We start from the raw sequence: 12549 nt of genomic DNA on the forward strand, positions 1-12549 counted from the left end.
TCTTGGCAGGGACCAGGTCTGGGCCACAGCGGGGAAAGGAAGAGCCTCCAGGTGGAGGAACTGGGAGGGGCAGCAAGAGGTACTGAGGTTTTCAGCCTTGCTCAGAAGCAGAAGGCCACCAGGTGTGAAGGGACCTTGGAGACAGGCCCAATGTGATGGCTTGATTGGCAGAGGATCCTTCCCAAAGCCCTTGTCATCACATAAGACTCTCGGAACCTGACACAACCTTGGTGTGGGTGAGGGGAGGAATAATTGAAATTTCCCACTGTGCCAGTAGAGTGGGAACTCATAATTTTAAAATATCATTGTAGAAAATAGACACATTTCTTATCACCTGAATTTGTGATCAAGATTCATTATCTATATATTCAGGTACACATAACAACGATTCCCTTCGAAGAAGAGCACCTGACTTCAACAAGATTTATTGCATGGCGGAGATCCAGCAATGAACAGGACTGAAGACCCTTCCTCAAAGACAGTGCATTTCCATGGAGGTCAGTGTTCAACGGCATACCTACAGGCATACAGAAAGACATATTGCTAAGTGCTATGATGAAAATCTCAGCAAGGTAAGGAGAATAAAGCCTGATGGCAGGTGAGAGTGTGATCCACGGAGGGACCAGGAAAGGCCTTCCTGACAGCTGATGTCTGAGCAGGGCCGGAGGGAGGGGCAGCCATGGATATTGCCTGTATTGGACAGAGTCCACGACCAGAGGTGAGGACCAGCAAGGGACCGAGGCCCTGAGAAGAGAAGCTCCGCCACCCCAAGGAGAACGTGGTGATGTCAGTGACATGGAAGTTGGCGGCTCAAGGTAAAACCTGTCTACTTGCTTCCTTTGAGTCACCAGTGCCAGACACACGGTATGTGCTCAGGAAATACTGATTGAAAAGGGGGCCAAATGTGGATATTTACGCCACACTGAAAAGTAAGATACAAGACATAAAAATATAAATAAATATAGAGAGCAAAAAAATGGCCAAAACGCCCATAGCCCAGATATAACCACAGTATTATTATTCATCTAGGCTTTTATTATTTGCAGATTCTGTTTTTTCCATACCGGAGACAATACCACATCCTGTTGTCTTAATCATATTGCAACTTTTAGTATCATCATTTGTCTCGTTGAAATTCAATTTCTCTCTAACTGGCTCCAACAACTTGGGCAAAGTTGTCATGAGGCAACTGACACTTTCAAGGGTCACAGAGGGTGCTCAGTAGCCCTGAATTTTATAGAAAGGGAGATCCGAAGGCCACCAAACCCTTTGAAGATGAAGACCCTGTGGTGGTGTGCTGGCCCACACTGCCCCTTCTGACCCCTGGCTTCAGGGTGCCAGGGTCTGGTCTCTGGCCCAGGGAACATCCTTGCTTGACAGTGCTCAGGGGTTTGCCATCATTAGCAAGACGGTGCCTATGAGACTTTCCCCTCTCTGTTTGGGATGGAAGTATTGGAACATTTCCTAGAGAGGCATTTTGTTCCTCTCAGTTCTCTGCTTTTACTGCTAGTCACTGCCCCCAGCTGTTCCTAATTCTCTCTCTGGATGAATGACTCAGCTTGATTCAATGTCTATAACTTGTGGCTTCTTAAAGGAGCCAGACCGTTTTGTAAAACAATGAAACAGAGCTCAAACCAATAAAATCACCTAAGAGTACAGCATAAATTAGAATACATAAAATGTATTGATTTTCAATGTCCAAGATTCTAACTCTTTGACTATGAAAATAAACATGTGCCTGGGATTTTTTAAAAAAATCAGAACTTAATAGAAGTCAGACAGCAAGTCTACACCCTTCTCTGATGCAGCCTCCTATCCTTCCATCTGCTTTGGGCATAGCTCTTTCTGGAGAAGCTGTGGGACCTGTTCTGAGGTGTCCTCTTAGGCTCAGGAGAAGTGGAAGGGACAAGTTCACAGCCAAAGGGACGGCTCTGTTAAGTGTTCTTGGAGTAGATGCAAATTTTACAGGTGAACCAGCTTTCTTAAGGACTGAAGATGTCTTTGGCTGTGTTAGATTTGCTTTTGCCATGAGCAACACATGAATTTATTCAAGACTTGTATTACCAGAAGGAAAACAAACCTAAGCCAGGACAAAATTAATGGGAAATATAAGGAAAACAAAAAAAACTCCATCATCACCACCACCAACCAACCCACAGTTTGGTGGAGACGATTAGCAGCAGATGGAGAATGGTGCCCAGGTGGCCAGGTGGGAGGATGTCCAAGGACAAAAGCAGCTGCGTCTCAGCTGGCACCGCCCGGAACATCCAAACCACTTGCAAAGACGGAAGTACTTCCTCCCTCCCTCCCTCCCTCCCTTCCTCCCTCCCTCTCTCTCCTTCTCCTGCTTCTTCTGTTCTTCTCTCCTCTTTCCCTGGAGCAATGGGGATGTTCTAGGTTGGAACCTTTCCAAATGAGAGGGTTCTGCTGAAGGGCTGAAGATGGAAACTGAGTGATGGTTGGGTGGGATTGTAGGACTAGTAGTTGTCTAGGAATGTAGATATGATTTCTTATCACTCTCCCCACACACTGGATTTCAAAGTAAGACTTCCCTCCCTAATAAAAAGTGCATTCAGCTGTCTCTATGGCTGTCTTATAATCAATTCATAGTGAGTTGATGGGTGCTTTGAGCTTAACCAGACCCACATAACCTCAAGTCTAATTCTATCATGTGGCTTCTAATGCCATTACACGGAGCCTCTGGCAACAACGCCATTTTCCAGTTGTTAATACCCTCTGCCTTCCATGCTCATCCTGCCAGAATCATTTACAGTTCTGTTTCTGAATTTACTCAGAAAAGATTTTTTTTTCTTTGGCGAGATGGTATCCAGAGAACACTTTCCTAGGACAAATGGATATAAAAGTTCTGTTCACTACGATCAGTACAGTAGTAAAGGCCTTCAGAGGTCTTGGTGTCACAGAAATTCTTGGTGTACTATTTTTACCTTATAATTTTTATTCCATAGGCAACTACACCCATTTAATGAAGAACACTAGTTTGTTTTTCACATTAACAGTTCATTAATGTTTAGTTCATTCCAGAAAGCCTTAAGAAAAGCAAGGAGGACAGGGACTTTTGTCTATTTTGTTCTGCCTTGTTTTCGCAGCTCCTAGCGGAGCACCTGACACTTCATAACTGTTCATTCATATGTATTGTTGAATGAACTGAGGTAGTTTCTAATGGGAAATAGAGAGTTTTGTCATCTTTTCAATTTCATGGTGTTTTATGTGAAACGGAATTGTTGATCCACCTTTAAGTTAAGGAAAATTTTGACCTAGTTTCACTCTTAAGAGCAATGAGATCCTTAAAAATAGATTTTTACAAAATCTAGCATAATTTAAACTTGTAAACCACAACAAGGTATTTACAAAGTCAACCCTTTCTTTCATTGCAAATAGAAATTCTATTTTGTGTTAAGGCAGGACTAGAATATTCCTCTCTTGGTCACAAGCTAAGACCTGCCAGCAGTAACAAACTGATGGTCCCCCTACATTATGCCTGAGAAAAGGATTCTGGCAGAAGAGATGTAATTCAAATTAGATATGCTAAGATGAAATCTCCTCAACTCTCTTCATCTTTGAATAAACCAAAAGTGAATGCATACTTCTGAAAAATAGTCCATATTGTTATATTCTTAATAACTCAGCTACTTAAGCTAGTGGTTGTGGAGTTGAAAAAATGTAAAATTTCGACCTCTGCTTTTCACAGTTAGAACAAAAGCTGATTTAATAGCTTACAACTCCAACAACTGTTGGCCAAATCCCACATGAAGCTGTGCAGTGATTCTTAAGTGGCTTTTTAAAAGACTCTCTCATTTATAATGAAAATATAAACGAAAATCCAGACTGCCATATGTAACCTTTTCCCACAGAGAAAAGCTTGCTCCAGATTTGTTGACAGCTAAAGAGAAAGCCAGTGAGGCTCCCAGCAGTAAAACTGGGCCAGGATGAAAGACGTAGAACTGAATCCTTTGTCCACAATTCAGATGGAGACCTACGTGTTTTCTGGGATTTCTGTGAACCTGAACATAGGGAATATGTACCAGCAAGAGGTAAAACTAATTTGCGACCATGTCAAACCTGGAGCTTCTAATAGTTCATTCTTGTACATCACAACTTGCATGTGGAATTCCAGTGAAAAGAAAAGCAATTTGCATTAAGAAATCTCCAATGTGCTATTGAGGATCTGAGGATGCAATTTCCATGTTCTTCCTATTTTGATAGTTTTAAAAACCAGTTTTTGTTAATTGTATATCTGATCCAGCTGTGAACTTACCTGTGAATGTGGCTATCTAGAAAATGAGCAAATCAGTTACCATTTATCTTAGATAATGAGATTTCATGTAAATGATCAGTATAAACTATTTTTGTTAAATGTTACATGTGAATATAAATGTTAGGTATATTTAACATGAAATGTAAGTACTAAAACCTTTTCCTTTACATGCCTTCTTACTTTTTTCCACTGAGTATTTGGGAAAACAACCCTTGCACATCTTCTAGGATTCAGCCCCATGAACGGGAGATGTGACTTAACAGCATTTAAGCTTCTGAGAGTTAACTGGATTTGGCTGATTGCTTACCAGCATTAGGTGGGTTATTAGAAATGTATTCTGTTAATTTGGCTGACAATGGGATTGACAGTATAACAGTATTACCACCAAAAGCAGCTTTGGTTTTAATCTCTAGAACTTTTGTACCAAAGCAGTTTGGATTTGTCAGGGATTTGTGTTTTAAAAGGATTATGTTAAAGATTATTAAAGTTGAACTCTCAAGGAACAAGGCTGGATATTCACGCGAGGAATGCAACTCTGTATCTCTACCGGCCAAGTCGCTTGTGAATGTTTGAGGATTCCTGTCACACTCTAAGTTGCTGTGAAAGTGTAGACTGGCTAAAGAAAAATCTTCCTCAGGAAAAGGCTGATTGGGAGCTGGCAAGGCAACTGTAAACAGGACCCAGCCTTTCCCATTTTAGAACATTCAACAAGTCGAAGAGCTGGAAATGGAATGGCAGAATCATCTGAATACCTAAAAGTGGAGAAGATAGCAAAGTGTGCTTCGTTAATTAGAGAAGATAAAATCAAGAAACAGAGTTGAGGGTTGGAGGCTGAAGAGGCCTTTATTCTGTGGTCAGTGGAAAAAGTGTCAGAAGGGTGAGATGGCCTGAGGCAGCCTCACGGGGCTGTGGGCATTGAACTGGTCCAGGCAGCCCTCCAACCCCGAGCTGGACCAAAGGGACTGGCTGCACAGGCTAAGAGGCACTGCCCACAAATCAATTAAAATATTTCATAATTAAGAAAAAAGCATTTCTAAAGCACATTGTCCTATGATAGGAATTTGAAATGAGCCCAATAATAAAACAAACTGGACCTCTATTTGAGCTGCTATCCAATGTGGACGTGCTGGCTGTGTCATTAGCTCCTTCCTCAAGAGAAAATCTAAGACCTATGTAGGGTTCTTCCTAGACTGCCAGATTCATGCCACATTCAGGTGACATGAATCACAGAGGAGGTCGGTACTACCAACCCCACTCCCAACATGACACATTTACATATTCAAAAGATGACAAAAAAATCAAGCCTCTGGGTACTTGAAATTCATTTGGAAGAGATCAGGCTAGGACATACCAGAACAATACTTCAAAAATGCTTATTAAGCAATAAATAACCAGCTACAGTTGAATGCTCTCTGGATTCCAGAGTCTAGTTTAATCCTATTTCTGCCATTTAGATTCCTGCATAAGAGCTCTGGCCTGTATAATTCCAAGTGGGGCAAGACACAAAAATTTCCAAATATATGCCTTGAAAACACTGTCCTGAAGTGGAAATGTACTTACGACTCTTACTGATTAAAAGATCAGATTGAGAGCAGCCTAAATATCCATTATTGGGTCTTCTTATATAAATATGATGACTTCCTTTTTTTTTTGTAACTAGAGAATGAGGAAACTTGCTATGGACTGATATGGAAGGAACTATGTATCATTCAGTGGTCAAACACAGAAGCGGAAACCACTCTATATATCTCAAACAGAGTAAGATGGAACGCAGGCAATTGGTTAAAAACTGCTGGAAAGACTAAGGAGCAAAAAAAGAAGGGGCTCTTACCCAAAGGCTGGGAAGCTGCCACCGTCCCGTGGCTCAATCCTGCCGGGGATACTCACTGTTGATGTTGTGGAAACCATCCTCGGGCTGCTGGAACCCAGAGCACAGGCAGTCCAGGCCAACTGCATGTCCCTGCGGCTGCCATTGCCAGCAGCAGGGAAATACGGCTAATCTCCCCCTCCCACACTGGAAGCTACCACCAGCGCCTCCCATGAAGCCAGCTCAATGAGTGAGTCTGGGGAAGGGGATGGAGGATCATCTAGAAGGGTGGACTTGGACTTAAGAGACACAATCCGGCACATCCACCCGTTTGCTACTCAGCATCCACACATTCAACTGGACGCACCCAACGGCAGCATCACACTTCTTTCTCAGAATGCAACAAGATTCCTCACATAGATGAATACAACTTCATTCTCTCCCCACAACAGAGAATACAGAGTAAAACCACTGTAAGATGCTGGCCTCAGCCACTGTATTCATCCCAGGGTGATGTTAAGTTTTCTCCTCTTTCAATCACCATTGCACCTTTTATAATGGATATTCTTCAACCTAAAGGCTAAGTTGTAAAATTAACCACCGACACTCAGTGTTATGCACAGTAAACAAAGAAGAAAATGTGTGTAGCTGCCACAGGTTTTGTTTTGGTGACTGGTAATAAAACTAGTTAATTGACGATAATAGTTAAATAATAAATGAGAATGAGCTTCTTCCAATGTCCATTCCATCTTCCTTTTACCTTCAGCCAGCACCTGAAGTTAGTTTTCTGGGATTCTTTTCTTGGCAAGATTATTTAAACCTTTATTTCTTAAGGGTCTAAGTCTTTAGTTGTCCTGCAGGTTGCAATATTATTCCAGTAACTTTTACTCCTGGATATGGAAGTGCTAAGAGGCACCCAGGAGAACTTCCTGGGCTTCAGACATAGTCCTCCCAGCCACCAGTGTGTGTCATGGCAACCCAATTCTGGGTTCTGATCAGTCACCCCAGCCAGAAAAGTAACTGTCTTCTTTGCCTGTCCATCCAGTGGCAGAAGAAACTTGAAATGGGCAGACAGAAGTATCAAATTCCAGTTCAGTGGAACGTTATTGCGTCCCCTAGAGGAAGCATTCTCTCCTTGGCATCAAGACCTTTAAACCAGCTGATCCATGGTTTGTAGACGGAGGGCAAACATTCTGTGAGTGATACTCAGGATGTGATAGTGAGAGGAGCCACTCCCATTTTCACCCGTTGACGCCCAGGTCTGTGTATCCTGACTGTGAGAGGCACAGCACCACTCATTCGTTGCTGATTCAAGGCATGATCCACATGCAGTAAGAAAGCCACCTAGGCTACAGGCAGTTATCTTCCAGATGGTACCATTTTTGAAACTTCAGTTATCTATTTCTAACTTTTATAATGATAACTACTTTTGGGTGATGGAGTACATGGTAATCCAATAAGTCCCATGGGCATGATACCAATGCTATATTTCTTTTGCTGTAAAATGAGTTCTTTGGTCACAAGCAAAGAACTTCTTTGGTCAGAATCATCATGCTATTGAATAAGGTTTTGTGTTAAGTTCACAGATGGTGGTACTGACAAACCCATTGCAGGCAGTGAATGCACAGCATATTTAGAAACAGTGTCCCAGCTTGGGCAACGTAGTGAGACCCTGTGTCTACAGATATTTTTTTAAAAAAGAGCTGGGTATGGTGGTGAGTGCCTGTAGTCCTAGCTACTTGGGAGGCTGAGGCAGGGGGATCACTTGAGCCCAGGAGTTCAAGGTTACAGTGAGCTATGATAGTACCACTGCACCCCAGCCTGGGTGACAGAGTGAGACCCTGTCTGTATTTAGAAAGAAAAAGAAAGAAAAGAAAGAACGAAAGAGACAGAGAAAGAAAGAGAGAAAGAGAAAGGGAGGGAAGGAGGGAGGGACAGAGGAAAGATAGAAAAAGAGAAAGGGAGGGAGTGAGGGATGGAGGAAAGAGAGAAGGAAAGGGAGGGAGGTAGGGATGGAGAAAAAGAAAAAAGAGAAATGAAAGAAAAAGAGAAAGAGAAAGGGAGGGAGGGACAGAGGAAAGAAAGAAAGAGAGAGAGAAAGTGAGAGAAAGGGAGTGAGGGATGGAGGAAAGAGAGAAAGAGAGAGAAGGAAAGGGAGAAAGGGAGGGAGGGATGGAGGAAAGAAAGAAAGAAAGTGTCTATTCCAGAGGAAAAAATCATGTCCTTCATAATAAAAGTTCTATGCAATAACCTTGCTACCTGATGGCTGGCTGGTCTCCCTGGGGAATGACTCCACATCAGAGGCTCAGAGATGGTAGAGCCCCTGTCAGCAAGTTAGACATTTATCAGTGACAGGGGCCAGACCAGTTTGGTGAGGGGAAGTGCTCATTGTTGAACCCATGCCTGGCTTCTCTCCCTGCCACAGTGGCCATGCTTTTCATGAGTCTATTAAGCAAGCCTCAGGGTTGCCGGAGAATGGGCTGACTGACATCCACAGAACAGGCCATCCTGTCAGCAGACTGCCGAGGGCCTCATCAGTGGATGTCCTCTAATGAGAATTCACATGGGACAGTGCCCATATGGAGAGATCTATCTGCAGACCTTTTCCTTTGTCACCAATATACTAATCAAACCATTAATGACCCATAAATTGGTATATATCTCTACTTTTGGCCATCTCTCCCTCCAGACAATGTGCTCAGTGTTTGGTCCTGAGAACTCCTCTTGCCACATTCCTGATTTGGGCTGCAATGCTTCAGCAATCCACATCTCCCTGGTGCCTCCGAACTGCAAGGGATTATCTGCATACCAGGCCCAGATGTTTTCTTCCTCTGTCAACGGTCAATCTTAAGAGGCCATAAATGTGGACTGGGGGCGAATTAAAATGGCAGCGAGAGTAGATGCTATGGGAGTCACAGCCACTTGCTCTTGAAACTTCCTTGTGCCTTAAGGACCTGCTCAAACCAAACCTGGTATGTACTATTTTACTACTTACACCCGATGATAGATTTCTGTCATGCATGCCTAACCTTATGGCTCAGAAGATTGATTGAATCTCCTGAGTAATAAATTAACCCAAAACTTCGCAACGTGTATTTGTCATGTCACATTGTTTCTGAGGGTTGAGAATCTGGAACAACTCAGCTGGGAGAATCTGGCTGACGGTCTCTCACGAGCCTGCAGTCCAGTTGTCAGCCAGCACTCTTAAGTAGACATGCTGTAGCCCAGTGGTTCTCAAATGGGGGTGATTTTGCACCCCAGAAAATTGGCCAGGTCTGTACACATTTTCAGTTGTCAAAACTATGGGGGGTGATGCTACTAACATCCGGTAGGTGGAGGCCAGGGACACCACTAAACACCCTGCAATGCACAGGACAGCCCCACAGCAAAGAATTGCCTGTCCTGCAAATGTCAGCAGTGCCAAGACTGAGAAACCCTGCTCTCTCTTGAACCCCCTTTTGCACTGGTCCCTACACAAAACCTGCAGCTTAGTGGGTAACTCAAAGCATTGCTCTGAACAATAGACTCTAAAAGGGTGTGTGTTGCCTGAAAAATGAAAAGACCCACAGAATACTATAGCTCTTTCTTCATGGTAGGTGGTACAAAGTACAATAATTTATCTTTCACTTTGGAGAGGAAATGCCAATATTCTCCAGACCACTGGACCCCCAGAACCTTCACCAAAGCAATAGGCCTTGATTTTTCTTGGGGATCATCTCCCACCCTCTGGCATACATTTGTCTTATTAAGGTGTTTATGATATTTGCTTCTCGTTGCTCACCATGTCAATTACACATCAGCAGAATGTTCTGCAGGATACCAAGATGGTCCAGGCCCCTGTAGACTAGTTCTTGTCAGAGAGCAGGAGAGGTGACACAGGCCTGAAGTAAGGGAGGTGTTTTGCCAATCCTCCAGCTGGTTGAGAGCAAGCTTCTTCTGGTGATCTTTGCTAATTTGGTATTGAGGGAAAAAGCATCCACCAGATCTATAGCTGCATACTAAGTGCCAAGAGCTCTGTTGTGTCATCCAATAAAAGAGACTAAATCTGGTCTAGTAATTGGTTAATGTTGTACGAATTCACAGTCCGTCTCCAATAACCATCTTCCTTCTGTACGTGCCAGACAGAGGAGTTAAATGAGGACACAGCAGAACAACTCCTGTACTGTTCAAATGTTAGATAGAAGTACTAATCTCTGCAGTTTCCCCAGGGATAAGGTTTTGCTTTCAGTTTACTCTTACATAGGAAGGGGAAGTCCCAGGAAGCTTTCACTTGGCCCTGCCTACCATAACAATACTCAACACACACAATCCATATGGAATTGGGCTCTTTCTGTTTCTGAGATGACAACTCCATCCAGGAATGGGAAAATAACCAATGGGTGAAGAGACCTATTGGAATCCACCAAAGCAGCCAAAGGTCCAAATTTCATTTACTACCTGATTACCATAAGTGATACCCGCTCCAATGGGCCAGAGGCATTTTGGGTCTCTAGAGATCAGCATAGACTCAGAACCAAGGTCCACAAACCTAAGAAAAGCCTGGATATTCCCCAGTGCACAGTTACCCTAGTGAATGGTTGCATGTCTTTTGGGGAAGACTTAAAGGAAGATTTATGCTAGATACTTATACCAATGTTATAGAGTCCTTCCTTAAACTTCCCAAGCCTTTCTTTCATCTAAACTTTAGAGTTCTCAAGCCTTAGCATGCATCAGAATCAGCTGAAGTGGACTGCTGGGACCCACCTTCTGATTGTTCTTGTGTCAGTGGGTTTGGGCAGGGACTGAAAATGTGCATTTCTACCAAAGTCCCAGGTGATGCTGTCGCTGCAATGTTTTGGCCATGGTTTGAAAATCAGCGATCTAAGGATTTCTGTGTTTTAGAACTGACTTAGGTCCGGAACATAGATGAGAGGCAATGACTCTTCATTGAACAACTCAGATTTCTATTGACTAGACCTAGGGATTTTCTGATGACATAAATCAGATAATTCTTAGGAGACTGCCCGTCTGTCTAGTTTGGTCCTAGGGCCACCACAAACAGTGAGCCAGTAGCAAAGGTCTCTGTGTGCTATGATGTTCCACTTGCTGCTCCAGGCTCTCCCCTCATTATGGCAACTGTGCCCACCCTGCTCTTGGATGATAAGAGCTGCCACCTGGTTCTGCCCCTCCAGGAACCCATCATCCATTAACATAAAGAAGTCTATTTTAATGAAGAGGTCTTCTCTCAAAGGGTGGTCTCTTAAGAACCCTCAACAAGACTGTTGGCTTGAAACATCTGCCAACTCTGGAGAAACATGACCACGATAATACCAATCAAGAAAGACCTGTTCTGTTCTTCTTACCACTTTATCTCCCTGCATCCTGGAGGGGCCAGAAACTGTGGGGTGCTCGAGTTTTATCCAGGCAACAAAAAAGAAATATCTCAAGGGATGGATTTTAAAAAGTATTGGGGGTCAGGTGCAGTGGCTAACGCCTGTAATCCTAACACTTTGGGAGGCTGAGGTGGGTGGATCACATGAGGTCAGGAATTCCAGACCATCCTGGCCAACATGGCAAAACCCTGTCTCTACTAAAAATACAAAAATGAGCCAGGTGTGGTGGCATGTGCCTGTAGTCCCAGCTACTCGGGAGGCTGAGACAGGAGAATCACTTGAACCCAGGAGGCGGAGGTCACAGTGAGCTGAGATGGCACTACTGCACTCCAACCTGGGTGACAGAGTAAGACTCTGTCTCAAAAAATAATAATAATAAAATAGAAAAGATATTGGGAAGTACAAATAAGGTTGTTTTATAATTGATCCCTTTATCTGCTTATTCAGTGTACCAGTAATAATGGCAAATGGTGTGAAAACATATGGAGATGGTTATATCTCTATAGAGAAGGCAGACTACAAAACAGCATGTTCTCAGACAAGGCCATAGTTTTCCAGATCCCCAAGGGTCCATGGAGAAAGGCAGCTCTCCTATCACGAGCCGTGAGGATTCTGCCATGGCCCAAGAAGCACACTCATAGGCTTTTATTCCTGCCTGGCCCTCTCTCACACCTGATTACTCTGAAAAGTCTGCAAATGTGCCTATGCACTCACTGGGTGCTAAACTACCCCAAAGCATTTCTGAGTGTTAAGTAAGAGACAGAGTGAAGTGAAAGGCAATTTCATGGAGCAACCCCCTAGGAGGTTCAGACTTTAGATTGCCTGAGTTTCAATCATGAATGTCCCTATTTGTTGGAGAATCTATCAATTCCTTTCTTTAGTGAATAATAAAATGAGCTATTCAAACGAAGTATTTAAATATATACACAAGTCTGTTTCTGGATTCTGCTCTACATAGGCACCAGAAGGACAGCAAAAAGGCTACTGGGACCACAGCAATGTGTGCAAGAAGGGTAACAGGAGGGGAGATTGGAGAGGGAGGTTCTGTGTGTGTGGGTTGGGGGCATATGATATATAGCCTTTAAATGCTCAAT

The 12549-nt window shown here is 43.4% G+C and overlaps 1 long non-coding RNA gene across 3 annotated transcripts in view; it reads left to right on the plus strand.

The window, feature by feature from the left end:
* Positions 1-12549, plus strand: part of LOC105713948 (uncharacterized) — a 28927-nt gene that overhangs the window by 728 nt on the left and 15650 nt on the right. For 2 of the 3 annotated variants that reach the window (XR_001106694.2, XR_010344089.1), the window contains exons 2-3: positions 373-4592; positions 8773-9055. This is a non-coding gene — a long non-coding RNA (uncharacterized LOC105713948). The remainder of the gene's footprint in view (positions 1-372; positions 4593-8772; positions 9056-12549) is intronic. The other variant, XR_010344088.1, reaches the window with a different exon arrangement.

Source organism: Aotus nancymaae, unplaced genomic scaffold, assembly GCF_030222135.1.
Source record: "Aotus nancymaae isolate 86718 unplaced genomic scaffold, 86718_ANA_hifiasm-v0.15.2.pri h1tg000025l, whole genome shotgun sequence".
NCBI lineage: Eukaryota > Metazoa > Chordata > Mammalia > Primates > Aotidae > Aotus > Aotus nancymaae.